Below are 24,219 nucleotides of genomic sequence, written 5' to 3' on the forward strand. Positions count from 1 at the left end.
AAAAAAAAAAAAAAAAAAAAAAAAAAAAAAAAAAAAAGTACATATGCAGTCTCTTCAGACAGAAATCTAAACTGTTCCAGGCTGTGGTCATCTCTGAACCCTGCTGCCCCTACCTATAACACAGCATGTGGCAGCACAGAAGCCAGGGAGAGGTAGATCAGAAAAGGTACAGACTCTGCAGGTGATGAGCTCAGCTCCACCACCCACTCTCTCTTTGTAAACTGAGATGATGCTGGTCCTCTCCGTGTAGAACTGCTAAGAGGACCAAATGCAGTAATATTGCAGCCCTCAGATCCTCACATGGTGCTAGTGATATTAATTATTAATATTCTTTTTTTTTTTAGAGAGAGAGAGAGAGAGAGAGAGAATTTTTAAATATTTATTTATTTATTTTTAGTTCTCGGCATACACAACATGTTTGTTTGTATGTGGTGCTGAGGATCGAACCCGGGCCACACGCATGACAGGCGAGCGCGCTACCACTTGAGCCACATCCCCAGCCCAATTATTAATATTCTTACCATCGCTGATTCCACATACTTTTATCAACCTTGAGACAGCAAAGGGAGGAGGAAAAAGTGACGGCTTAGCAATTCAAGGTAGAACTCTGCAACTTTGCAACTGGGCTTCCTGTGGGCCTTGGCTGCTGGGTGAGCCTGAAGCACCAGCAGCAGCCTATACAGGGCTGCTCCAAGATAACCCCACACTGCAGCTCTGATCACCTAGTCCAGATCCTGGGCAGCAAGACCCAGTGCCCACTGACATGCCAGATTGGCTCTGCAGTTTCTCTCCATCAGGTCTTCTTTCAGACCCCCCACCCCCTGGAGGTGGTGGGTGGCTTGATTATAGTCCTCAGGCTTAGTCTAAACAAGAGAGCAGCCTGAACAACAAGGAGACAGTCAACCACTCTCCTCAGTGAGTATCTAGTTCTGATGCCTAGAATCCTAACCTATCCCTGAGACTAGGTTAAAGAGGATCTATCTCAGTCAGTCGCTCAGGACCAGGGTCACATTTCCAAGGGTCTAACAACCCATTCACATAGCTGATGATGGACAGTGCAATCTGGCTCAGGTATTCCTAAGGTCCCTGAGCAGGATAAAGAGGGCCAGACCAGCTTCTCTCCCCTCTTCTCTGTCAGCCCTTCGCAAACCAATTGAGGGGCAGTAGGAAATGAGGCAGATTCTTACAACCAGGTGACTTGGAGCCCTGGTGACTGAAGTTTATCTGGGGGAAATAGTTTTTCCCCTTCTTCCCAGGCACATGGCTTCCAGCTAGACAACTATTCCCAGCCTCTCAGTGGTACAGCTGTGTCCCAATGGACAGTGAGCAGAAGTGAAGCATGCCCTCACTTTGGGACCATGACCCAGGTCATGGCAAGCATTCTCCACACACTTTCCACCACTGCCAGCCATAGTCACCTCAATATGACCTGCCTGGGAAGAGGCCTGGCAAGACAGAGGAAAAAACCTGGGTCCCAGAATCAGATGCCAACCTGAGGGTGAAAAATACCATCCTTTCACATTCTTTCCACCACTGTTCTTTTTAAAAGATGTCTTTGTTATGGTAGTTGAACTACAACAAGAAGACATCCTGGGCTTTAGAAGACCTTAAGTCACATGGGCTTATTTCAATCATTAAGAGAAAACACAGACCACAATAAAATAAGGATAGACCAGGAAACTAGGGCCAGCTGGATTTCTGATTCTCTTTCCTGCTCATGAACTGTTCAAGGATTGTAAAGGAGCCATTGGACTAGACTGTTTAGGAGTTCATTCAGAAGAAGGTCTTTATGTTGGTAATTTTTCAAGAGATGATAAAACACACCATGGTGTTGGCACATGGTATGAAAAGCCTTTTGCTGGATTGAGAATGATTTTGAGGCCACATCTGGACTCAGCAAGAAAGACTGCTAAAATGGATTACCAACACCTGCCACGAAAAGTTATGTGGAATGGAAGCTCAGGAAAGATTACTGTGCAGATTGGTAATGTCTGTCCTGGGCAAGGCATAGAGAAGGGGTGGCCAGTATTTCTCTGCAAAAGAATTGAGTAAACATTCCCAAATCTCTAATTTGAGATTTCTACTATAGGCCCATAAAACATTCCTTAGGCATAAACTCACACTTCAAATTTCCTATTTTGTAAACTATCCCTTCTGTTTCTCACTTCCTGGACAATTTTTGCCTGAAATAGTTGGAACCAACTGTTTCATAAATACCTGATTTTTATTTTGGCATAGAGAGTTTGGTGAACTTTCAAAGCACAGATTGATGATGAACTGCTTTGCAAACACCCTATTTTATGGTTAAGAGGCATCACTTTATTTAAAAGTTCTATTTTGGGGTTGGGGATATAGCTTAGGAATACAGTCCTTGCCTAGCATGTGTGACACTCTGTGTTCAACTCTACCAAAAAACAAATAAAAATAATTTTTAAAAATCCATTTTTATCACCCAGTGGTTTTCTTTTTTCTTTTTTTTTAGAGAGAGAGAGAGAATTTTTTAATATTTATTTATTAGTTCTCGGCGGACACAACATCTTTGTTTGTATGTGGTGCTGAGGATCGAACCCGGGCCACACGCATGACAGGCGAGCGTGCTACCACTTGAGCCACATCCCCAGCCCCCAGTGGTTTTCTTTTCAATGCCACTTTTGAAAACTTTTAGAAATTAGTTTACCTCCAACGATAAAGCCACAGTGAGACCTGAGCAGGTGAACACCTGTAATCCCAGCAATTCAGGAGGAGGCTGAGGCAGAAGGATCTCAAGTTTGAGGCCAGCCTCAGCAATTTAGCAAGACTCTGTCTCAAAATAAAAAGGGCTGGGTTGTAGTTCAATGGTAGAGTGCCCCTGGATTCATCCTCAATACCCACCTCAAAAAACAAACAAACAAAAAAACCCACAGGACTAAATAATGAAATGGGTATATTAAAGGGCCTAGATTATAGTACCCTTTCACTTACTATTATAGGGAAATCCTCAAATTATTAGAATAAAGACTGTAACCTTGTTAGAAAGATTTTGAGAAAGAAGAAAAGGTACTCCAACATGGTCAAAGCAGTGCATTCTAAACTGGGTTCTTACCTCAAAGCTATAGGTCCCCACACAAACTCATCCTGTTACTACCATACAGATCTTAAGCAACTAACAGGACAAGGCCCCCAAGGACTCCTGAGCATGAGCAGTAAGTTGAGGAGCTCAGAGTCCAGCCTCTGGGAGGCTTAGGTTAAACCCCAGTGGGATCCCCTCAGGCCTCTGCATGGTGACCTTTAGGCTCTGGCTCACAGCTTCCAGCTACTGACCACTCTGAGAACATGTCCAGCTGAAATAACAAATGCTGGCTGTGAATGGAGATCCTCCTGACCTTTTGACTCCAACTCAGTTTGTCACATGCAGAGGCCACCTCACCTGACAAACAGCTCCATTCTCTGGGAGACAAGCCAGGCCCACCCAGGGGCCCTGTGCTCTTGCAAGCCTCAGAGAAGCCCTTGAGGAAAGGAACGAGGGCAGGAGAAACCAGACCTGGGAAAGACTCCTAATTTGTCAACAACAACAAAAACAAGAAAACAGCTCTGTATTACAGACCCTTCCCTTGAGCCAGGCCCTACGTGCCATGCATCCCCTCCTGAAACCTTCACAGGAACTTTTATGGTTAATCCCATTTTACAAATGAAATAACAGAGGTCTACAGAGATGAAGCCAGTGACAATTAGGGAGAGCCTAGATCTTGCTATTTCTCTGAATCCACATTATATCACAGCAGGTCAATGGGATAAATCCAGAAGTCATTACTCTCATTTTGCAGATGACAAGACTGAATAACAATCCTATAACTAATAAGTTTTTGTCCTTGAGAGGTAAACCAGACTTCTCTGACTCCCAGGCAGGGCCTCTGGACTTCTACCTGACCCAGTTATTCCCTTCATATCTACAAGCCTCCAGGAGAAAACATAGCAGAAGGACAGCACATACAATGATTACATAAGACACAGAAAGTGCAAATGGGAGCCTGATCTACTATAATACTTGGTTCTCTAATGATCATGGTCTTGTCAGGAAGGTCCCCATGTGTGCCTCACAGCTTGGCACAGGGCCCCTCCTTAGCCAACTCCTTAGGAAAAGATACAGCTATCCTTTGAGTCCAATGCTGTCAGCCTGGCTCTTCTTTGAAAAAGAGAAATTTGGGACCTCATCTATTTGAAAGCCCAATTTGTTATTTTCTGGTTTTTTGTCTTTGAGGTTTGGTTTTTTGAGGGGTGTGGGGGGTAATCAGGGATTTAACTCAGGGGCACTCGACCACTGAGCCACATCCCTAGCCCTATTTCGTATTTTATTTAGAGAGAGAGTATCACTAAGTTGCTTAGCACTTCACTTTTGCTGAGGCTGGCTTTGAACTCAAGATCCTCCTGCCTCAGCTCCCTGAGCTACTGGGATCACAGGCGTGTGCCACCACACCAGGCTCAAATTTGTTATCTTCTGGTTTTACATCCCATGAAAATTTCCTAACTGCCTACTGAGCTCCAGGCCTTGTGATAACAAATTGAACTTTTAAATAAAAAAGTAGACTAATTGGCTCTAAAACACTCCACAAAGAGATGGTAACATTATTACACATGAAAACTGGTGTCTCCATAGGACAAGATGCTAAAGATCTTATTCAAGGGTGAAAAAAAGAGTAAAAAACTCTTTGGCTCTTTGTGCCCCATGCTAGGCTATGGTTTCTTTTCTTTTCTTTTTTTTCATTATTAAAAATTAAATAAAAATTATAATAATGAATAGAATAGGTATTCATCCTTCAACTGCAAACTTGTAAAAGTTCAACATTGTTACAAAACCAGACAAGGTGACTTTCCTCATTTGAAAGGGGAGAAATCAGTTTGCATTTCCCCCTGTAATTCACCTCATGTTACAACAATGGCAGCCTGCCCAAAGATTGTGAAGTCATAAAAGGAACAAAACTCCCAACTTACAGTCTTGAATAGGAATCAAGCCGCGGGAAATTCCAAATAATTTATAACTGCTGGCTCTCACTAACACCCCAGAAAGAGGATGAGGTTAGAGGAAAGAAATTCTCAGAGGACAGACAAGGGGACACTTTCCCAGCTCTCCCTTCATAGACACTTTTTGGATGGTTCTCCTCCTTATACTAGGACATTAGCTTGGTTGATGGCTAGAATGTACACCCCCAAATCTGGAGCTTTTCAACCCACAATGAGTGAGAAAGGCTTTGAACACACATCCTGCTCAGTCACGACAGAGCTAACCCCAAAGAACTCTCAGCCTATCTTACAGGTGGAACTCCACTTCTCCAACATCCAGAGTGAAAAAGAGCAGGGTGGAGGCACAAAAGGCACGGAGCCCACTCAAGAGTCTGTCTGCTAAAATACAGCATTACCCAGGGTCACAGACATTAAGTCAGTCAGTGATGAAGCAGCCAGAAGCCCAGACATCCCGGTATCTAAGGGGGGTCAGAGAAGCCCGGTTCATCTCCCGTATGCAGGACACAGAAGCTGTGGGACTGAGGGGGTCCATGCCCTGTGCTTGGTCTCCCCATCTGAACAATGAGAATAATAGCTGGGCTCATCTCATCAAGCTGTTGTAACATCAGGCAGTAATGGCAGTAGCACCTGCCTATGGTGGTGGTTCCATACTATAAACAGGAACTACAGCAACTATTACTACCACTATAATAATATAAATAGACACAAGTTTAGGAACTAATAATGCCCCATTAGTATTTAAAAAAAAAAAACTCAATGCCACTCTATTCTGGTTCAAGACTATTCAAAGCCCAATGCCCCAGAACTCAGCCTTCCAAGACGGACAAGCATTCCATCTGCTAACAACCACGAAAGCCAGGCCCACAAGGGCCCTGGGATTAAAGCTGATAGAATCAAGATGTTCTCTGCTCAGTGAGCTGCTGAATGAACTGGCAGTTTGCTAAAATCTGCAGGCCACCCGGACTCCTCCAGCAGATTCCTGAGCAGTCTGCAGGGGCTGGGCCAGGCCACTGCTGACAGAAAATTAAATGCAAAGTCAATAAATTCAATTTGAAGCACAAAGTATTCAAGAAAGTTCCATAATGTGGTTTCTTTTTCTAATAGGAGATGGGGGAGATTTGGGTATTAAAGTGATCATTTCAGCTATTAAAATAGTTCATTACAACAATAAAACATGGCGGGGGCGGGGGGGAGGGCAGAACACAACTTAAATGCCTCTCTGACAAAAAGTGGTAAACAAATTTTACATCCAAGCAAAAGAGTAACAGGCTATGGTGGAAAGAATGAGAAAGATGTGTTTCTTCCAATTGTGACAGGCATCCATGATGTATTAAGTAAGGGAAGAAGACAAGCTGCAGAGAAGTATGGATCATGTAATCCTGTTTTTTTTAAAAACCTGGCTCTGCATCTAAACAGAAGGGCCTGGAAGCACCCACACCACTGGTCTCCCTGGCTCCCTCTAGGAAGAAGACCCAGGAGGTGGTGTCAGAAGATGGATTTTCATTTGTTGTTACTGTTTTCTGTATTATTTGAATTTTTAAACGTTAAATTACATATATTCCTTTGATAATAAATTTTAGTACCTATCACCCATAAAAAAGAAAGATAATAATGTACTTTTTCTTTTTTCTTTTGGTACTGTGAATTGAACTCAGGGTCACTTTACCACTGAGCTAAACTCTCAACCCTTTTTATTCTATTTTATTTTATTTTATTTTATTTTATTATAAGATAGGGTCTCAATAAGTTACTGAGACCTGCTCAAAATTGCCGTCCTCCTGACTTGGCTTCCTGGCTCACTGGGTCGATGATAGGAGTATGCTACCACGCCAGGAAATAATGTCTATATTAAGGAGCTCTTCATTTTAACAAAGTTGCTTGTTGGAATCTTTAGGCACTAATGTGGGAAAATCAACAGGCTTCATCAAAAGATAAAAGCAATGTGCTTAGTTTGCATTTGGGTAAAGGGGACTGGGCTCCTGGTGTACAGAATCTTTCCCAAAGAGATAAGAAATGGTTCACTGATCATGCAATTGCTTCTGGGTAGAGAAGCAGGCAGTGAGGAGTAGGAGGGAAAGGGCCCCTCACCTTGTACACCTCACATGCCTTTCACTTTGTGTGATGTCACCTCTCCACAATGAATACCCAGGGACTGGTTGTCTTTCTGAGGAACTCCTTTGCTCAGTCTTCTCACAGTGGCCAACTAAATGCTTCCCATTCCTCACCAGACACACCCCTCCTGGACAAGCAGGCTCCAAACCTCAGGAGATGGCCTTTGCCATTTCCAGTCTGCCAGAGGACTAGAAGATGCCGAAGATTACATTGCAAGAGGATAAAGTCATCTGGTTGCCATTACTGGTGCTTTTCAAGCCAACCGCAACAACAACAAAATCAACCCCATACCTTTCTGACCCCTTCAGGACCCCTTCCTGGCACCCTGAGAGCACTCTTTCATGATGCAGAGGTCCAACCTAATCCAGGTCAAATACCCTACTGAATTCTCACAACTGCTCCATAAAGTACTATTAGCTCCATTTTCCAGATTTAAAAAACTGATGAATGAGTAAACTAAACCCAAAGCCACACAGCCCATAAGCAGTGGAGCAGGAACTTGAACCCAGGTCATCAATTCCAGAATCCATTCTTGACCATTCCACCCTGGAGCCTGGAAGAGGCACAAACAGGAAGAGGCCCATACATGGACTTGGTGGTGATACAAATGCTGCCAAAACTGTAAAAAGCCAAGAAAGGGGAAATGCTGAGGGTTACATCATCCTCCTAAGAGATTTATCACTGTGCCCCTGAACTCTGTCCCATGATAGACAGTCATGGCAGTAAGATAAACAGACCAAATACACAGCAGGTCAGCCTCGCTGAAAGGGAAGCACGTTCTAACATTCCTGAGGTGCACTGTCCCAGTGCAGAGCAAGTGAGTGACACACGATGAATAGCCAAGACACGGCCCCAGCCATCAGCTGCCACTATGGCTAAAGACTGCAGTCCACAGCCACCTCTCTTTATTACAGGCTCGACAGTCTGTGCTAGAGTCAGAAGCTCCCTCCCAGCTCCCAGAAAACACCCTGGAGCCTACAACTCAAAGCTGCACTGCCTGAATTTGGCTCTAAGGAGAACTGTGCAGCATCCCCAGATCACACATAAACCCAGCCCTCTCCTCTCACCACCTGAGCTATCTACTAGTGATTTCCTTCAATCAACTCATATTTTCTTTTTTCCCTATCTTAAGCAATTACACTATGAAATCACAGGTTCAATAAATGAGCTGCACTTTTTAAATGCATACAAAAATACCAGCTACAACTGTTAAATGTCAGTGGTGCAACACTAAGCGTAAGCATCAACTTGAGTACCATGCCTTAGAAAAGACTGCACTAGATGTTTGCTGGCTTTCCAGACAAAAGAGTTTCTGTGGAAACACTAGACTGAATGCCTTTTTTTTTTTTTTTTTTAAGTCTCATTGTGCTGCCCACATTGGCCACCAACTTTTGAGCTCAAGTGGTAAGTGATCCTCCCACCTCAGATAGAGGCATGCTGCCATGCCTGGCTCTGAACAATTTTTAAATTACTGCAGGACTTCTCAGAGCTTTTAATATGCAAATGTAAATTGACAATCTCCAAGGAAGGACTAAGATATCATGCAGAATTTCCAAAATGTTATTGGACTAGGGGAACTTTTTAAAATTCTATCTCAAAGGGGACTGATGTTGTATAGAAGATACTTCGGGGAATTCTATCTTAAACTCTTCTTCAGATCCTCCACAAGCTTCTTCCAAACATGTTAAGAATTTGGGAGATTATATTTTATAAAAATGTAGAGGTAGGGTGAGAGAGACAGGCAATAACTAATGACAATAGTAGGAATGCAGGAAACAAGTGTTTCTGCATCAGTGCTTAAGAAATGAGAATCTTGATCCTCAGAATCAAAACGTTTTAGAAATGAGGAGCAGAAAAAAAGCAAGCTCTCAAAGCATCATTCCTAACCACGGGTGCTAAAGGGAAGCACACCCTTGCACAAACTCGGTAACCACAGTGTTTATAAAACTTTGTGATAACCAACTCACTCAAAACCACACTGAGAGATATCTTATTGCTTCAGGACAAACTGTACATCTTAAACACAGGCAATGATTTAGAAGAATTCATGGCAAAACCAGCCTTCTCCTTCCTGGATGTCAAAATCTTCGTCCACAGATAACAAATTGCTAAAAGGGAAGTAGCAGAGACAGAACCCAGTAATTTGGACCACTGTTTGTCAGTAGAAAAGAGTTATTCTGATGGAGGCAAATGGAATAACGTTATGAATGGGGGAGATCTTAAGAACCTCCACCCACTGCCACTTAGCTTAAAAATCCTAGGTGGGAAAGGGGAGAGAACTTAGTGAAAGGAAGAACTGTTTCCATAATAACTGAAACGCTACTTAGGGATTAAAAACCCATAAGCCCAATAATAGCAGTAAGCCACACAGCTTGGGTGCTGATGAAATCCACTCTGTAAACTTCCATGTGGTTCTGGAACCAAACCCAAGATGTAGTCAACTGTAATGTATGACAGGGACAGAACCCAGGTCCTGCCTTTAGTATCACTGTGATTCTAGTACCTAGTATTGTGCCTGTCACACAGTAGAAAGGAGAAAAGGAAAAGGAGTGGAGAAAAGGAAAAGGAGTGGAGAAAAGGAAAAGTAGGGACCTACTACCATCTACTACCTAACCTACAACCACCCATCAACCAGTCAACCAACCAATTACAAACCAGTCCAACCAAACCACCAACTATTCAACAACTACCATCAATCAACTAACCAACCTAACTATGCAACCAGTGACCAACAACCAACCAACAGAAGACCATCTACCCCTCAACCAAACTCCAAAACAGCCATAAAATCCCAGCTGGACTCATCCCTGCCTGCCCTCTCCCACCATATCTATTCTTTACCCCAATCCTGCAGATCATCTTTGAGATGCTCCCCAGTCCTGATAATGTCAGGCTAACTTCGGTGGCCACTCCGTCTAGGCCTATGGATCTAAACTCTTCCCAAACTAACCCCAGCAGGGCCACCTCACATCCCTCGGTACAGCTTCTCAGGAACCTATGAAACAATCTGCATGCTAGGTAAAGGTAGACAAGTTAGACTAGACACAAAATATAAGAAAATTGAGAGATATTCAAACTATTAAATGTTGACTTAAGTGCCTGAAAATGAATGCCTTCACTAATCACTAATTTGAGTATTCATAGAAATTACATTACTCTTGAAAACAAGTTATAGGTTCATTTTCTCATGTTCCAAGATTTCTGAGAAATTACAGTAAAATAAATGAGTTAGACACAGCCAAACAATAAAATACAAATATAAGCAAAAACCTTTTTTTTTTTAACTTTCAAATTATTTTGTAGCAATTCATGTAAACACTTTTGGGGGGGGGGGGCAGGCGCTAAGAATGAAAGTGAGTGTGTTTTATTATATTTGCTATGCCCAGCTCAGGGCCCAAAGTCTTCAAACATTCCAGCATCCATGACAAAGTCACAAAGCCCTCTAGGCTCTTCTCTGCCTGCCGGCCCAGCTCACCCAGCTCACCTCATTCTCCATAGGCTGCTCTCCTATGCTCCAGTCATCAGGAGAACACCAACTGTGTATCCCTCCAGTATTAGCACAAGCTGTTCCCTTTCTGAGGAATGCCGGTAGCCCTCCCCTCCCATCTTTTGCCCTCCTGCCTTCTCAGTCATCTGTCAGGATTCAGCTTGTAGTCAGGCACAGTGGTGCACACCTGTAATCACAGCAACTCAGCAGGCTGAGGCAGGAGGATCACAATTTCGAGTCCAGCCTCAGCACTTTAATGAGGTCCTAAGTAACTGAGACCCTGTTTCAAAATAAAAAAATTAAAAAGTCTAGGGAGGGCTGGGGTTGTGGCTCAGCAGTAGAGCACTTGCCTGGCACGTGGGGGGCCCTGGGTTCGATTCTCAGCACCACATATAAATAAAATAACTATAATTAAAAAATAAATATTAAAAAAAAAAGTCTAGGGATGTGGTAAGCATCCCTGGGTTCAATCCCTGGTATGAAAAAAAAAAAAAAAGATTCAGCCTCCTCTGACACATTCCCTTCCCTTTGTCTCTGTGCTTTATGGCTGAAGAGAATATCTGACCATATAAAAGTGAAATTTCCTACAAGATCTACTAGGAAGCCAAGGGTCTTGGACATTTAGCAAGAGAAACTACCATCCTAAACAGCCTCCTTGCTTCCTATGACTGATATTGTAAGTCAGGCAGTCTTGCAGAAGGGAGCACGAGGACATAGGAACTTGAATACAAAAAAAGTCAGATCTTCATTTTTGGTAACCACTAACTAAAATTCAGCATTTCTTTCCATTATGAATGGAGACCATATTAACACGGCTGATTAGCAGTACCTGTGGTATTGTCACCAATAAAATCAGATCTTTTTTTCTATCATGCCCTACTGTTAAAAAGACTTTGAAATTTTTTGTTTATTACTATGTCAATATTATGCCAGTAATTAGACTTGCTGATAAATCTTATTATTAAATTAATACAGATGTGCATATATTACTATATTCAAATTTTATTTCTAATAATTATATTTCAATATAACTGGTTTGCTTTGTAACCTCATATGTAATTTTATGCATAAGAGTGTGGTCTCTAGACAGATTAAGGAATCCAAGACACATAGTTAAGAACCTTAGTTTCAATTAATAACTTAGAACCAAGAAGTGAAAAGAATCCAAGGATGGATGTTTTGTAAAAAGAAACAAAGATTAATGGGAATATTCATGCCAGGGCAAGACCTTAGTCATTTCTCCTAGGGCCCCTTGGAGGTCACTATGAAGGGGTCTCCCCACCAATCTGCCCACCCACCTCCACCTGAGTTGGTCTTCCTAAGCCATAGGTACATTCATGCTACTTCGTACTTGAAACTTTAGACCTACTATCCTAAGGTCTAAAGTGGGATTTAGTAAACTTTTCTTGTAAAGAGTCAGATAGTAAATATTTTAGGCTTTGTGGGCCACATAGTTTCTCTGCAACTATTCAAATCTACCTCTATAATGAGAAAGTGACTATAAAAAATATACGAATGAATGGGTGTCACCTGGGTTCCAATAAAACTTTATTTACAAAAATAGGCAGAGGGCCAGATTTAACCCACAGGCCATAGTTTGCCCATCTGTACAGTACAACACTCTTTTTTTTTTTTTTTTTTAATGGTGGTGTTGGGGATTGAGCCCATGGCCTTGTGCATGCAAGGCACAAGCTATATCCCCACCCCCTAGAGTACAACTCTCTTGTCGAATTACATCACTTGGCAACAGAACTTTCAGTGATGATGGAAATGTTTGATGTGTACACTGTCCAACACAGTAGCCACAGTCCATAGGTGGCTATCCAACATTTGAAATGCAGCTAAACGAGGAGCTAAATTTTAAGCCTTATTTAATTGTAATTAATTTAAATTTAACTAGCCACATGTGGCTAGTAGATAGCACAATTCTACATTTTCTCACATCAAAGTCCTTTTACATGGTTTCTGAGGTTCTTTATGCCTCAGCCAACATCACAACTGATTCTCCAATACTCTGCAAGCACCAAACATTGTGGTCAGGCCAGGCAGCAGGTAATCCAGGTTCTCTTCCACACCAACCCTTCCCAGGCCCAAGCAGTTCTGTAGCCCAGACTGCCCTCTGTCTCCTAAACACACCCTTGAGCCCCCAAGGTTCACAACCCCACCCTGGCCCCCAGGCCTTCCCTGACACCACTTTTGGAGGCTCTATAATGAGCCATGCTCAATAAAACATACCACAGCAACATATGCACATTCTCTTCTTCACTCCAAGATAACTATACTTGAAGACCAGGTCATGTCCCCAGCCAAAGACCTTTGAAATTGGTGAGACTATACTCTGTGAAATGAACATCCTCTAACTGTAGCCAAGGACCACTTTCTGAAATTAATACATTTAACTAAAAATCTGCTTTGTTTTCTGGTTATGGTGATATTGGGATTGAAGCCAGGGTCTTGCACATGCTAGGCAAAAGCTTTACCACTGAGCTACATATCCAGCCCTTTTTATTTTTTATTTTGAGAAAGGGTCTCCCTAAGTTGCTGAGACTGGCCTTAAATTTGAAATCCTCCTGCCTCCGCCTTCCAAATAGCTGGGATTACAAGTGTGCAACATGCCTGGTTTGTTTTATTACATTTTTAAAAGGCTAGAATCTAGATGAATGTGGAAAAGCTAAAGTGCCGATTGATCTATAGTACAGAGAGGTTAGGCTACATGGTTATCATCAGATTCCATCATCACATGATCTCATTCTCCCAAAACCTCCATTTTCCTCATTATAAAACAGGCTAACAATGTTCTCATCTTGCAGCAATGGATTGCACTTACACAGTGCCAAAAGACATAAATGGGAGTTGACACAATGGCACACACCTGCAATCCCTACTACTCAAGAGGCTGAGGCAGAAGGATCACAAGTTAGAGGCCAGCCTGGGCAATTTAGCTAGACTGTGTCTCAAAATAAAAAAGGGCTGGGGACGGAGCTCAATGACAGAACACTTGCCTAGCATGTACAAGATCAATTCCAGTACAAGGGGTAGGGTGGGGAACATAAATGGTAATTGCCTAGTGAATACTAATGGCCTCATAAACATGGATTGGAGAAGGCAGGGGGTAGAAGTATAGAAGCACCAGGGTGACAATGGGCTCTGGTGCCAGCCAGCCGTTAGAGGTGTATCACAGGACCAGACAGGACATGACTTTTATCCAATAGCTGTGTTCCATAACAGCCTCTGAGTGTGCCACTCACCCCATTAGTACTTCCTCCCAAGCCTGACCACAAAACCAAAGTCACACAGGCCAGATCAGTGTACAGGAGGGACACCAGCCAGCCATGAGCTACAAAGCTGTGTGCTATTGCTCTGGCTGCTCAGATGATAACCTGCCATCCATATCAATGTCACAGCCACTGCACACAAACCGGTCTGGAAGCTGAAGTTTGTGTGGCTTCTGGGCTTCTCTGAACAGATAAGAAAATGGGGCTATTCATTAGCCTGGTCTTTCTGACCCAAGGCAGTGTTTCCCCTCTTTCTAAGCTGTCTTACTCACCAGGCCAGGAGCCAAATGACTGCACCACTGTTATTGGACCCTCCCTCAGAGAAGGAAGAGAAACCAGCCACCTCTGAGGCCATAATAATGCTAGATACAAGAATGGGTTTGGAGGGCTGGGGATGTGGCTCAAGCGGTAGCGCGTTCGCCTGGCGTGCGTGCGGCCCGGGTTCGATCCTCAGCACCACATACAAACAAAGATGTTGTGTCTGCTGAAAACTAAAAAATAAATATTAAAAAAATTCTCTCTCTCTCTCTCCCTCCCTCTCTCACTCTATCTTTAAAAAAAAAGAATGGGTTTGGACACAGACAGTCTACTTCGAAGAAGTTCTTAGTCTGAAGGAACTCCACTCCAGTTACCTCTTATGTTAGTACATGGTATGTTTTTTTTTTTTTTCCTGATCATCAAGTTTTTCCTAATTATAAAATACCTCAATCTAAATTTTTATGGGTTGTTTGTTTTGTTGATTTTTCTTTTTTGTTCTTGTTTTTTGTTTTTTGTTTTTTTTTGGAGGGGGGGAATACTAGATTAAACCCAAGGGCATTCTACAATTGAGCTACATTCCCTTTTTTATTTTTTTTAATTTTTTGAAACAAGGTCTAACTAAGTTGCTTACAGTCTTCCTAAATTGCTGAGGCTGACCTTAAATTTGCAATGCTCCTGCCTCAGCCTCCCACATCACTCGGATTACAGGCATAAGCCACCACGACAATACAATCAATCTAAATTTTATTCCAAGTGTGAATATAATAAAATGAGTCACTCCCCTGACTCCATCTATTCAAGCCAGCTCTCCAATATGTCATGGTCACTTGGTGCTAATGCCAGCCATGTGACCTCGGTCAGTCCTACCTATCTCAGGTTTGGATTGTCCAACTTTTCTTCTCAAGCTTCAACACTACTGTTACTCACTGAAGTCACTTGAGTTTCATCCCTGGCTACCTAGCAGGGAATTTTAAAAAAAGAAATGCCTCTCCCGAAAAGAAAAGAACATGAAATCAGCATCTCTTGGGGGTAGGGTGGTAATCAGTAATTTTTTTAAAAAGCTTTCTAGTTGGTTCTACAGTACAACCAATATTTAGTACCATTGTTTGCAAGTAGACCTCACACAAGTCCCACCAAAATCACCACTCAAGACCAAGTAGTCTTCCTGTGTGAATGGGACCCAGGAAGACCCAAGGAAGTAAGCCAGGAAGAGAGAAGAAAAGCAAGGACTCTATGCCCCAGAACTTAGTGGTGCCCGACAGCTCTCTAGTTTCATGTACACTAGTGAGACACCTGTCTCAAAGCAAGGAAACCACATTCTAGCTAAAAAAAAAAAAAAAAAAGATGATTCTGCCAGTCCCTTGGAATAAATATGCCATAATGGTGATGAGAGGGCTAGAAGGACCCTATGTTCCTAATTCTTTCCTAAAGAAAAACCACCTTTCCTAAAGAACCACAGTTCTACTCACAAGGGGAGTAGATTGGTGTTAGGCAATGAGGCAAGCACTCATTGGAGGACAACTCCTTTGGTTCCTGATGCTATTTCACAGCTCACCTATTTTACAAAAAGGGCTGAGAGATTGAGAGGGTCCCAAGCAATGAATGGCTAGACCAGGACAAGGCGTACACACAGGCAAAACTGTGATCAGGCACAACACAGATAGGTTTTCCCTAAAATGTCATTCATCAGCCAACAGCCAATATCAGCGACCCACAGGTTTATAGCTTTTACCTGAATACCCTTACTAAAGCAGTTCACCCACAATGAATATGCACACTACCTCATTTTATAGACATGAAAACAGAGGCTTGGTAAAGCTATGTTATTTCCTCAGGGCCACATGCCAATGAGTGAGAGGACCCTGGACAACATAGAAGAAAAGGGGTCCTGGGCAAATCTGTCTCAGCCCACCTGGTGACTTAGGGTCAATGTTTCCAAAATTTAATCTGACAAAAGACAGATGTAAGGGTCCCCCCATCAGAAGCTGGGCAGGAAGTTAGGACTTCAGCCCAACAGAACTGCCTAGAGTCATTCCCTAAGTGGAACCTCCAACAGGCCCAAAAAAAACTGAACTGCAAAACCCAGTCCATGAGGAGAATCTCGCACTCTGGAACCCCTCATTTCAGAATGTTCTATGGAGACCTCAAATAAAATTAAGAGGCTATAGTTACCATACACAGCAATTGATTTAAGTTAGGTTCCATCTCTAGTCTCACAGTCCATTTGTGTACTACAAATTATCCTTTCAAAATTGGGAGAGGGCTTTGGTGTGACTCAGAGATATACCACTCCCCTCACAGGCATGAGGTCTTGGGTTTGATCCCCAGCTCACATAAACAAACAAACAAACAAAATTTATATGCGTAGGAAATTTTAAAGTTTGTTCTATTTCTTCCAACTCACAAGGTAAACAAAAGTCTTGTGAGTGTCTAAATTCAGAGGACTACCCCACCTGGCTGGGGAAAGGGGCTTCCCCAGTAAAGGGTAAGATGAGAGAGAAGGCAAAGACCCAAATGGTCACACGGGACAAAAAGAATTTTCTGGAACAGCCTAATGAACAATTTCCACATCAGCCTCCCCTCTCCCCAGTTTTAAGTCCCCACTCAGGACAGCAAAACAGTCCTGACACCCCCTTTGCAACTCCTGGAGTGTTCACAGAAAACAAGCCAATTTTTCCAGGGCCTTGGGCCAACAGTGTAATCACAGCCTGAGTTAGAAGCTTCTGGTTGTTCATCAGAACTCAGAAACCTGGCTGGGGGCTGCACACAGGCAAGAGGCTCCATCAGGCTTCCTGTGGTAATAAATTCCTTTACACCCCACCTGTGAAACTCCATTCCCATTTATTACCAAAACTGGAGCTCTGGCTTTGGAGCTTTTTCCTGAGGCCTGGAAGCTGGCTTTTCCAGCTGATGACATCACTGACAAGCTCCTGACAATGGCTCCCCGGAGCCTAAACCTCTGCTAATACCTAGCAAGAGCACATTCCTCCTGTGTGAGGTCATGTTTAGCTAATTGCTAATCTGGCCCCCACCCCAGCGCCCAAAGCCACAGTGAGGAGGTGCCTCCACAGTTCAATCTTGCTCTGGGGACCTTCTGCAGCTGCAAACATCACCCTTAGCAAATGCACAAACTTGGGGCATCTGTGAGCCAGTGGTGGGACCTAGGGATCACCAGATTTTACAAATAAAAATAACAACAGAAGATGTCCAGTCACCTATGAATTTAGGTAAACAACAAATAATTGTTAACATAAGTATATTCCATGTAATGATTTGTAGGATGTAAGGACTGCCCATCATATTTGGGACATACTCGTACAAGAAAGTTATTTGTTGTTTATTTGAAATTTAAATTTAACTGTGTTTTCTCTGGCTACTCTGGTGGGAACATATGTGAATCTTTTTTTTTTAATATTTATTTTTTAGTTGTAGTTGAACACAGTACCTTTATTTTATTTACTTATTTATTTTCATGTGGTGCTGAGGATTGAACCCAGGGCCTCGAGCTTGGTAGACAGGTGCTCTACCGCTGAGCCACAACCCCAACCCACATGTGAATTTTTAACCCTTCCTTTGGCTTGTATGATTTCCTAAACTATCACTTGAAGATTTCAAGAAATGCTCTAACAAAAACATAAATAGGGTAGGAGATGTACAGTAGTGGTAGAGCAAGCATGAAGCCCTGAGTTCAATCCCCAGCACTTCACAAATAAATGAATAAACAAACTTATTAGATGTGTGTATGTATGTGTGTATATATGTATATATTATACATGTTATATAATATATATACATACATATATATATATATATATATATATATATACACACACACACACACACTGAGAACACATACACTAAGTTGTCTTTAGGGGAAAACCTAGGGGCTGCTAAATTATGAATAAGTGAAATCACTATAAGAAACTGAAGTAGTAGGGGGAATGGAACAAAAATCCAAATGTTCTGTATTTTCACTACTTCACAAGTATGCTTACTCCACTTTAAAGATGGCCAAACTAGAAATTATATAATGCACTTTCAATGTGATTTATGTAAGAAAATCCATGGGCCTCCAGCCAGTGCATTGATTGTCAGAGAAAATAGCTTGGCCTGACATGAAAACGTGAATTTCTGATCACCAGGAGTAATTCTGTGGGGCAAGGATGCACACCCTGGACTGGAAAAGTGCCTGGCACAGAACAGAAGCTCAGGTGATACTTATGCAGTGGAATCTCATCAATGAGGTTTATTTCCTGAATAATGTTGTTGAAAATGACCACCAGTAATTTCTTCATTTATCTACCCCTTTTGACTTATATCAGGCATATAATAATACAAATGTATAAAATTTGAAGATTTCATTTCTTAAATTAGTAAGCCAAAATTTTATACATAGGATCTCTGATTATATGGGCTAGCATTCATTTGTTGACTAGCAATAAATTAAAAATCAAGAGCATGGGTTCTTTTTTAAAAAACAGCAAATAAATATGCTATGTAGTTACAAGTTTTAAGTCAAAAATAGGTTTAAGACCCTTTTTTAAGAACCAATGAACTGGGGCTCAAGGTGTTTGTAGCTCAGTGAAAGAACACATGTTTAGCATGTGTGAGGCCCTGGGTTCAATGGAAGGAGAGAGAGACAAACAAACTATAGAAATTCATTCAATCAACAGGGCTTGTGCATTCAGTGAACTAGGCCTTGTGTTAAGCATTGCACAAAGTCACCTCATACTTCCAACACCCCGAGGAAGCCAAGACCCATTATTATTCTTATTTCACAGACAAGGTAAATGAGGCTCAGAAACTTGCCTAAGGCCATACTGCAGATGAGAGGTGGGGCTGGGATTAAGAGCCAGAGCTTTCAGTCTGAGAGCTTGAACACTCCTTACCATAATCTTCCTACAGGTTCTGGACCGATTTATAAAATAGCCAAGCACACCATCCTCACTTGGAAATCTCACCTCTACAGCTTCTTGATAGCTGGAAGAACCTGGGAGCACCAAACCCACTTGAGACCCTTGCGCTTAAAGTACTTAAATGCTCCTTCTTGGCAACCCAACTCTTTATTTTAATCAAAAAGAATAATACGTGGGCTGGGGATGTAACTCAGAGGTGGAGCACTTGCCTAGCACATGTGAGGCACTGGGTTTGATCCTCAGCACCATGTAAAAATAAACAAATTAAATAAAGGCATTCTGTCCATCTATAACTACAAAAAAAAAATAAAAAAACAAAGAATAATATGTAACATGTGAGAATTGCCTATCCAGTTTAGAAGAGTGATTTTCTGCAGTCTTTGGTATATTGAAGGGTAACAATTAGAGTCCCAGCAAGAAACCTCAAGAGGCTCTCAAAAATTTTTAATTTATTTTTTAAAATATGCCTTCTTACTCCTGGTTGTAGATACTTCTCACAGCATTACATATAATAGGATCATAACATCAAAATTTGGGAAGCAATAGAGGCCAATATTTACAGTACAAGTGGAAGTAAATCCGCTACTAACTACATTTTTAAAAAATTACACACAATTAATTGCTTATTACAAAACAGGCATATGTTGCCAGAAGGGGATTATAATTGCATGATGCCGTTTTCCCCCCAAAAGTTCATTAATGGGTGAAAATAAATTGTTGGGGAAGAGGATAATTATGCCATCTCAAAGATTACTTATTAATTATAATTACAGATTACTTAATAATTATACTAGGAGAAAGGTACCATTTCCATGGAGAGCCCACATGATCACACAGCATCACCACTAACGACAGGACAAATTGAAATGATGTGCTTACTGGGGTGCTGCCATGGGAAGTACCTATGACCACTGGAGGGGCCTTTGCCAAAAATATTTAATCTGAATTTAACCAAGATGAAACAAAAATATCTAGAACATGGAACATTCTACAGCCTCATTACTCCAAATATGGGCAGCAGACCTGCAGCACAGGCATCACCTGGAAACTTGCCAGAAACACAGGTTCTCAGGCCCCCACTGTCTTTCTAAATCAGAATGTGCATTTTAATGTTGAGCCCCGAATAGTAGTGACTCTCATGTGTGTACCTAATGTTTGAGATGGTTCTACAAGACCACTGGTCTGACTTCTTCAAAAGTATCAACCAGGCACAGTGGTACAAGCCTATAATCCTAGGGACTCAGGAGGCTAAACAGGAGATAACAGATTCAAGGCCAGCCTCAGCAATTTAGTGAGGCCCTAACTGACTTAGCAAGACCCCATTCAAAATGAAAAAATAAATAAAAAGGGCTGGGGACATAATATTACTACTGTGTCATAGTATGGTCTCGGGAAGGGCCACCTTGTAAACTAGGTAACTCCAAGTGGATGATTCAATAAAAAAAAAAAATAAGTGTGTGGGCTGAGGATGTAGCTCAATGGTAGAGCACTTGCCTAGCATGTGTGAGGTCCGAGGGGTGGGGTGGGAGTGTGATTTGGAGTTAGGCACAGACACACACACACACACACACACACACACACCTGCAATCCCAGCAACTGGGGAGGTTGAGGCAGGAGGATTACAAGTTTGAGGCCAGCCTCACTAATTTAGCAAGGCCATCTCAATTTTTTTTTTTAATTTTTTTTAAAGCACTGGGGAATGTAGCTTAGTGGTAAAGTACTCCTGGATTCAATACCCAATACCTCCTCCCCCCAAAAAAGTATGTGATATGTATTTTTAGAGAGAGTGACAAAACAAGCAAAAGTGACAAAACAATAACTATTGCAGACTATAGGGGAACATTTTATGACAGTGCTGTGACTTTTTAAAAATACTACCTATAGGTTTGAAAGTTTCCAGGAATTGGGAGAGAGAATTATTACAAACATGGAATTTTTCTAAATATGTCAAGCACTAGAAAAAAATTCAAGAGAAAAGTTCATTACAACTCTGGCTGATGTGCACCTGTATTAATGTATTAATTTTCTTAGCGGTACAAGAAATAACACACTTTTTTCCAGACCAACTTTTCTCCCAGGTGCAAAATACTTAAGAAAAGCAAAAAAAAAAAAAAAAAAAAATTAGGTACCAGGAGGACGAGAAAGACTCACATTTTTTTTAAATATTTATTTTTTAGCTTTAAGTGGACACGACATCTTCATTTTATTTTTATGTGGTGCTGAGGATCAAACTCAGTGCCTCACGCATGCGAGGCGAGCATGCTACCATTTGAGCCACATCCCTAGCCTAAGACTCACATTTAATCTTTGCAGAGGAGATTGGGCATTCCATTAAATGATTAAAATAATAACAACAACAGGCAATGGAAAAAATAAATCTGAAAGATTTATGGCTTTATTTCCAAATTCAAATCCTACACACTCCAATATTTTGGTCATAAAAATAAATGAAGTATGGATGGAATGAATGAACCTCGGAAACATTCTGCTAAGTGAAAGAAGTCGGTCACACCACAGCACACGCTGTAGGATTCCACTACATGAAATGCCCAGGACGGGCAAATCCACAGACACACAAGGACACCAGTGGCTGCCAACACCTGAGGGGAGGAAGCAAGGAGAAGTGACTGCTAGTGGGTACAGGGTTTTGTTTTGGGTTTTGTTTTTTTACTGTTTTATTTAGCTCATCAGTGTTTTATTTTTTTACTTATTTATTTTTTAAATTTGTTCTAATTAGCTATACATGATAGTAAAATGCATTTTGACACACTGTACACAAAAGGAGCCAAATGGAGCACAACTTCTCATTCCTCTGGCTGTACGTAGCGCAGAGTTACACTGGTAGTGTAGTCATACATGTATACAGGGTAAGAATGTCTGTCTCATTCTACCGTCCTTTCCATCTCCACAGCTACAAGTCATTTTTTTTAAGAGATAAAGTGTTCTGAAATTAAACAGTGGTGACAGTTGTACAGTTCTGTGAATAAACTAAAAATTATATACTATAAAGGGGTGGATTTTATGATATATGAATCTCAATAAAACTGGCTTTTGTTTTTTTAAATCCTATACATTCTTCCTGGTTGCAAGCTCTGCCTTATTCTTCCTAACAAGAGGTAGTACCACAGTTATAAGTAAGACTAAGAGAAGCCAAATTCTTGTGACCTGTGACCAAGGGGACTTAGATGTTAGCCCAGCCACCACAACCCCTGTGTCACCTAGACTAGATACTGTCCAGCTTTTATCTTTCAATCTGTAAAACTTGGGGCTGGACCAGAAAGCATCCTGAAGTTGAGATTCTGCAAGACATTCTACTAAAGCCAACTCCAAATCTTTTTGGGTGGTGGGGAAGCAATGCTGAGGACTGAACCCAGGGCCTCACACCTGCTAGGCAAGCACTCTACTAGTGAGCTACTTCCCAGCCCCTTTTACTTCTATTTTAAACAGCACTTCTGTGACTAGACTTCTGTGAACTTGAGAGAATAATAAACTTCATTCAGTTTATCCAAGATCCAGTTTCAGGTTCACGGTCTTGAGTTACTTCCCTCAGATGGCGTCTCTCCTCATTCTCAGCGATGTAACTCAGTTGCAAAAACAGACATAAGAGAAAACTCATTTTCAGTGCTGACTGTGGTGAAGATTTTTATGGAAGTTTTTCCTGACATACTTGCAAGTGTTAATACTAGAGGCAAAGCCAGTCACTGACCATGGACTGGCTTTTTCACACCAAATAGAGGTGAGGATGGTAAAAGAACACATCCTTCTCCCAGGTTCATCCCTACAAACCCATTTCTCATCTCTGGGCAGCAGAAGTCAGACACTGGAGCCACAATGGACAAAACTCTTCATGGAGCCAAAGGCAACACGCTGGAAGCAATCAGGGTTGATTAGTGTTTGGGGAAATCCTTGGCCTGAGCGCACTCTTTGATTCAGTTTTTCCAGGCGACGCATCCCGAGTCATGCTGACTTGGGCCTAGAAGGAGGAAATTCCCATTCATGCCTCTCAGACGGTGCCGATGCTGTCTCCTCTGCAGGAAGGAAAGGCCCACACTGGAGCAGAGAGGCCAGCAGAGAGAGGTCCCAAGGTGCTGATCTGGGCATCGCTTCCCAGCAGGAAGTGACCGTCCATGTAGTCCAGCTAGAACTGCATTTGACATTTTCCTTGTTTGGAGAGAGGCTCTTGATAGTATTTATTATCAACATTTTGTACTTAAGACAATGCTTCTCAGACAGACAAAAATACCTACCTGTCTATCCTTATGGGTCATCCACCTACATCCCAACATTTTTTCTTTTCTTTTTTAATCCAGGGCTTCATGAATGCTAGATAAACACACTACCACTCACTGATCTACCTTGCCAGACGTCCCACATGCACACACACCTTTTTTTTGTTGTTGGAATCAAGGTCTTGCCAAATTACCCAGGCTGGCCTTAAACTTGTTATCCTCCTGTTTCAGCTTCCCAAATAGCTGGGATTGCATGGGTGCACCATACCGCCCAACACACTAGGAGCAGACTACAACCACCCAGAATTGTCTGAAAGGTCCCACCTCAGCCCGTCTCTGTCCACAGCTGACTGGAATAGGGTGGAACCTGCAACATAAACTCCATCAGATTTTCCTGAGGTCTCCACACAAAGCTGGATGGAGTGAAATGTAAACAGCAGGAGCTGTGGGAAAGCCATGTTGTGTACAGTGCTGACAGGACTCAGGTACAGAGAGAAGGGAAAGAAAGATACCAGGAACCAGAGGCCCACTGGATGGCTTTTCTATTTTAGGTTTCATGTTTCCTTAAGTCTCCACTGCAGATTACTTGCAGGTCTGTGAACCCAGGTTTCTTGTAGGGATTAGTGGATGTTTCCAAGGCCCAGTATAGAGGTGGGTGCATGTGACAGCCCCTCCTAAGTTTAGAGCAAGGCATGTGATTCAAGGGGTCCAACAGGGAATCCTAGGACTTGTATGGGAGTTAAAGGAAAGAGTTTTGTGCTTACTTTCTCTTCCTCCCTCTCCCTCCTTTTCTCCCCTCCTCTTTTTCTTGGCTATGCTTTGATCTGAGAGGCCTAAAGGTCCAGAAATGTCAGAAACCATTCTTTCACCATCTAGGTCCCAAGATTGTTGCAGACACTGGAGATGGGCAGAAAAATCATACCCTGGTGACCTAGAGTAGTCCT

General features: G+C 42.1%; 1 protein-coding gene and 1 long non-coding RNA gene across 5 annotated transcripts in view; one reads left to right on the top strand and one right to left on the bottom strand.

The window, feature by feature from the left end:
* LOC125616250 overlaps nt 1-7,059 on the top strand; it is a 7,236-nt gene extending 177 nt beyond the window's left edge. Inside the window, exons 2-3 of the long non-coding RNA XR_007346860.1 lie at nt 1,328-1,332; nt 7,046-7,059. This is a non-coding gene — a long non-coding RNA (uncharacterized LOC125616250). The remainder of the gene's footprint in view (nt 1-1,327; nt 1,333-7,045) is intronic.
* Flnb (filamin B) overlaps nt 1-24,219 on the bottom strand; it is a 147,751-nt gene that overhangs the window by 94,120 nt on the left and 29,412 nt on the right. The gene's annotated exons all lie outside the window — the stretch shown is intronic.

The sequence above is a fragment of the Marmota marmota genome, unplaced genomic scaffold, assembly GCF_001458135.2.
Source record: "Marmota marmota marmota unplaced genomic scaffold, marMar, whole genome shotgun sequence".
Lineage (NCBI taxonomy): Eukaryota > Metazoa > Chordata > Mammalia > Rodentia > Sciuridae > Marmota > Marmota marmota.